This window comes from Populus nigra, chromosome 9 (genome assembly GCF_951802175.1).
Source record: "Populus nigra chromosome 9, ddPopNigr1.1, whole genome shotgun sequence".
In the NCBI taxonomy this organism is placed as follows: Eukaryota; Viridiplantae; Streptophyta; class Magnoliopsida; order Malpighiales; family Salicaceae; genus Populus; species Populus nigra.
Window position 1 is genome coordinate 17,528,168 of NC_084860.1, and position 6,000 is coordinate 17,534,167.

The window sequence follows — 6,000 nt, forward strand, 5'->3', positions numbered from 1 at the left end:
GTTTCCTCACCTTGTTTGTTCTAGTCCCAGTTCGAGCATTATAGGTTTTGAGCACTAAACCTTTAGATGGAACCCTTCCATTTTCATTGCCTATCACTCAGGAGACACCTTCCAACACCTTAGGTCAGACTTTTCAAATCCCCTTTCACAGGGCAGGGGAGAGTCCTAGCTTCTAGCTTTGATTTGATGGAAGGGACGAAGAAATCACATGCATGTAGATGACTTTCGTTTATTAATACGAATTAATTTTAGATCTTTGTTGGATAACATGTAGTTTCGCTCATCATAGTCGAGCTTTGATTTGAAGCTAGTCAAAGCAGAGAGATTGAATTTCCGATGCAATTAAGCAGGGTGGATCCATCCAGTTCATCTACGACGAGGAGCTTTAAGGTAGCTTTTTACTATTTAAAAAAATTGAGCTTTAAGGTAGCTTTTTACTATTTAAAAAAATTGAGCTTTAAGGTAGCATTATATATATATATATATATATATATATATATATATATATATTTCTTGTATCTTAGAATTAAGAAAAAACAAAAACGGAAAAGGGAGGTAGAAACAATGTCAAATATTTTAGCTTTAGACTTATTTGCATTGTGAATTAGAATTGTAAATTAATAATTGTACCTTAGGGTTGCTAGCCTTGACTGAGTCAAAAAACTTAATGCAATCACTAACAGCATTTGAATATTTGTGATATATATGAGCAGCTAACCCATCTGAGTAGCCATGACCAGCTAACCCATCTGAGTGCACAAACCAAGAATCCTGCTTTGGCTATGGCTACAACAGTACTTAGCTCAATTTTGAGCCAACTGCTTTCTGAGGAGTAGCCATGGACCATGGCTACAATCCCTTTTGGCTGAGAAGTGGAATCCGGACTCCAAGATTGTGTGAAGATTTTCATGTTCTTCTTGTTGAACATGAAGCTTTCTTGGTGAAGAATTTGGTGCTTCTTGTAGAATTCTTCTCTTGTGAGGTCTCCATGGGGACTTTTGTCATTAGCTCGGTGAATTGGGTGTGACATTTCTCGTCTCGAAAGCTAATTAATTGAAGATAGACAAAAATTGGCAAGAAATATTTGATGAAGATGGAAAGTGCTGAGGATGATAATGCACTTTATATAGCAAATTGTGATTTGTGAGAATGATTGAACACCCAAATTTGACTGAAAGAAGAAAAGAGTCAGCAATGTAGCTAGATTCGTGGACAGTATGCATGGGATTCATTAAGAGGACTTGCATTGAATAAATATTTTGTTTTCTATCACTTTCGAATTGGATTTTTTTTAACTGCTAAGAAAACCACTAATATTGGCACAAGAAAATAACGCAACAAATAGATTTTGCTCTTTTTTTTAAGGGTTACAATATATATTTATTAAATCTGATAAGTTTGCATTGCTTGATTTTATAATGCTTCAAGGACTCGATTGAAAATCCCATTATAATTGAGGAACTTATTTCCAATTAATTTCATTTTTGGTGTAGTCTTGAAAAAACTTTTTTCCCTAAAAAAAAAAATGTTAACATGCATGGATGACAAATTTTGAACATATATACTTGTGCCTTTACGTGAGGGCATCATCATCACCTGGGTGAGATGATGAACAATGGGCATGATGGGCGTAGAGATTCTGTGTGCTGCATGCATGCATGCATAAACCGTCGAGTGATGGCAACAATTTTCTCATCCACAAAACTAGTTCAATTCTCGCAAGGAAACATACATTGTTCGCAACTTCATTTGGCAATATATACATGATTTAAGGCATTAAAAGCTTCAAACATATTCTTTTATTTATTTATTTATTATTATTATTAACGTGAGTGTCCGAGTCAATTTGCGCGCACCTCGATTAATCTCATGAGCTCTGAAGTTAACGATCATATAAGCCTCCAGTGATCTGATGTTTGTGAAATTCGAACTAGTAATTTTTAAAACACAAATTCAAAACTTGATTAATTAAGTTACACTTCTCAAAATTGCTTCAACCAACCATATTCTTAAAGAAAGAAACGGCAACACTGAATGAATAAAAGAGAATGGTTGCAAAAGTTAGGGTTGCTAGACTTGTTGATCCATGAGCAAAACATTTTTCCTTTAGTTAGTATTATACGATAGCAGGGACAAATCTATAAAATAAACCTATCTCTATAATTATTTTAAAATAATTTTTATATTTTCAAAATAAAAAATATGAAACTCTGCTATTTTCTGTATGATACAGTAACCAATCACCAATCGTAAAGATAAAAAGAAGCTGTCACTCCTTCAAATCTAAGTGCTCGCAGTCCAATAGCTTGGAAATAACCTATGGCCATGGATTGAAGAAGGCAGTGACGACTATGGAAGGAGCCTGAAACTGAAAGAGGCTTTAATTAAAAACCATGCATATTAAGTATTAAGAGCTTCATTCACTGTCCCATCTGAGATGGGCTTTCAAACCCATATGGTATTGTTGATTTTGGAGTTCTTTTTTTGGGAGAGGATTTAGCAAAAAGTCTTCATTTTCATGGGTAATTGCTTGCTTGCTTCCTCTTTGTAAGAGCATAGGATTCTCCAAAAAATTTACATGGCCAAAAAGCTTCTCTCAACAACTATTATGAAAGAGTTATGATACAAGGTTGAAGAGAATGGGGACCAAGGGTTCCCCACCCCAGCTGGATCCTCATGGACTCCATATCGAATTACATGCGAGTGTTCGTCTCCAATTTGGAGAATTTAACACGCTACCCTTCACTTTCTACCATGGAAGTTTTCCATTGGATTGATGGAGGGGTCCAAGGTTGATTTTCCATAACTTTTGCTTTGGTTTAGGTCTGTTAAATGACAAAATTTTGACCTAAAAGAATGGAAAGAAACAGCACCAGTGATCATCATGAACATGATTACTAAATAAACAAGTGATTGTGGTTAGTTGGACTTTGTGCTTTGTGAGATTAATTATTCTTTTCTTTTTCGATAAGCTTTAAGATTGTTTACTCGATAATATTGGTGTAAACAATGAGATGTTAGATTAATAATTCATCAAGGAATGCAACAGCAACAGACCAAAAATATTTCTTCCATGCAACGCACCAACTGAAAATTATTGTAGCTTTCTTGGCCCCACTGCCTCATTCCTACTTAGCATAATTATAAAATTACTGATTAATCCGGTTTATAATCTAGTTTAAAGCTTGTTTTTCTATACAGAATGCTGCGTTTTAAATTACAAGAGTTAAAATAGTAATTTTTATTTTATTTTATTTTAAAATCCAACTTAAAAAGCAATATTTTACGCTTAAACATATAATACAGCCCTTAAAACTTGGATCAAATAAATTAACTCAAGTTATTCAAGTTAATTTAAAATGATATTATTTCAGGTTTAACAAAAAAATATATTTAAGAATGATTTTGTTTTGAATCTCATTCAAATTTTAATTGGATCAATTCCCATCTAGTTACATATAAAACATGATTCAAGTCAGGTTTTAAATCGATTTTCAAGTTAAAATTTGTAAAAATATAATTAACCAAATATTAGTATTTCATTTCATTATGAAACAATAATAAGATTCAAAATACAAGGTTACAAATTGTATAATATTTCTCTGTGACACTTGAGCCAAACCCTTGAAGCATATCCGAGAAAAAATGCAAGAGGAACATTTAGGGTTTCCTTCTAATAGATTAACTGCAACAAAATAAGGTTATCTTTCCTTGTTATGTCTTTTCATATGTGCTCTCTTGTACATGTTCTCCAAACAAGCAAATTAAGTGGAATTCTTAATATTGTTTTGTTCTTATAGAAGGACACAAATTTGTTTGTCAAAGGTTCATGTTCATGTAGATATATGATCATACCATCAAATCAAATTGCATAAAAGACTTCTATATGTGTCTTCTTATGTGACAAATTAAAATGTATACCCATGAGAAAATGCCAAAGATTATACTTAACATCTCATTAAGGTTTTATTTCCTTTGCAATTCTGGCAATCCCTACTAGATTCAGATTAAAATAACATTGTTTTGAATAAAAATTATTTTAATTGACTTAATTATATTTCTTTAACTTTAATCACGTCAATCTAAGAAAAACTCAGTTCAATTTCAAACTCTGAATCAATAAATTATAAAATTAACTTGCTGGGCCAAGTCAGGTTTAATAATATGATCAAAACCATTTCATGCCTCTAGTAAAAGTTAGTTCCATTTTTATTTTAGATCTAAAATTAACAAAAGCTAGTTGTTATTTGAAAAACACTGTAAACATAAACTTATTAATATTGTTCATTAGAATAGTGTAATGACGTCTTTATCCTGAAAAAAAAAACCAAATGCCTTGATATTGGTATGTATTTTGATCTTTTTACAATACCCACCAGTCATTAAATAATTAACCAAGGGTATATGTATCTTTTTATATTGTTTAAGCATAAAAAAATGACTAAATTACTCCTTAAAGCATGCTTTTATAAACTACTATGAAATGATATTTATGTCTTTTTTAATTTTTAAAATACATTTTTATGCATCGAGGACCTTTGGTCTTTTCATTATTGTTCCTTTGTTATAGTAAGTTTCATAAAGGGAAATTTAGTCTTTTAACATAGATTAAATATTATCTAAATTAATGGGAAAATGTGTATGCATATGTGACACAACCATTGATGCGTGGGAGGTGTCCATGCACTACAAATAGGGCGTGAGAAGACCTAATGACCAAAAATATCTTTTTATTGTGTCATTAAAAGCGTCACCATATCTTTTTGTTGTTGGTACGACACATGTTGCTACTAGCGAGTGATTTGTCGCCAGTGAGACTTTTATTTTCTTTTCTTTTTTTAACCCAAAAGGTATACTTGGTCCTTTTTGTTGATGATATTTCAATTTCAGTCTTTTTTTTTCTTTTGATTTGTTTTTGTTCTTGATCATTTTGTAGAAGTTTTATTTGCTTTTAATTTTATCATTCAATCTCAATTTTGTAATATGTTATTTTTTTCAATTTCATCTTGATTATTTTATCTTGTTTTTTTTTATGGACATTTTGTTAAATTGATTTTCCTTTTCAATTTAACCCTTCAATCAAATTTCTTTTTATATTTCTTATTTCAATTTTGATCCTCATATATTCTTTTGATTTTTTTAGGCCTTTTGTTAAATTGATTTTTCTTTTTAATTTTACCTTTCAATCAAAAATAAAATTTATTTTGTATTTAAATTTTGATTCTCATTCTTTTAATTTCTATTTTTTTAATCCTCTTGTATAATTAGATTTTTTTTAATTTCATCATTTAACATTTGATTGATTGAGAATTAAATTTCATGGTTTTCTCAAATAAAATGCTTTCGGTCTAATGACCAAGTCACGGATTTAAAAAGTTAACTAGATAAACAATATCATTACCATTATTATGCTAAAACAATATTGGCTTTTTCTTTATCAATGTTATACAATATTGTCATAGTGAGATTGATATTGTGGTTTAGGGTGATTTTTAAAAATATATCTTCACTTGAGAATGCATTAAAATAAATTTTTTTAGATTGATTTTTTATTTTTGCTATCAACACTTTAAAATCATTGAAAAACACTTTAAAAAATAATTATTTAATGTTTTTTCATACCAAATATATGTACTAAATATAGTTTTGACCACAAAAACAAACCATCTCTCATTGTAACTTCTCATACATTATAAAAGCTATCAAACACAATAATATGTATTAAAGATATGAAAAAAAAGATCTAATTAATTAAATTGCTAAAATCACAGAGCACAAATAAAGAAGGAAAAAGGGCTCTCCAGTGCTTCAAAAGAGTGCCAACTAAATTAATCAAATAACTTATTCTATGCCCTCCCCCGATCGAAAACTTAGATCAAAGCTTGCTCATCCTGATTAAGATCAAGACAGTAATCAGAAATATCACATGAAATGGACACTTACCTTTCCTTGCCTATATATGCAATTCAATTATTATGAAAAAAAATCATGCCATGCATT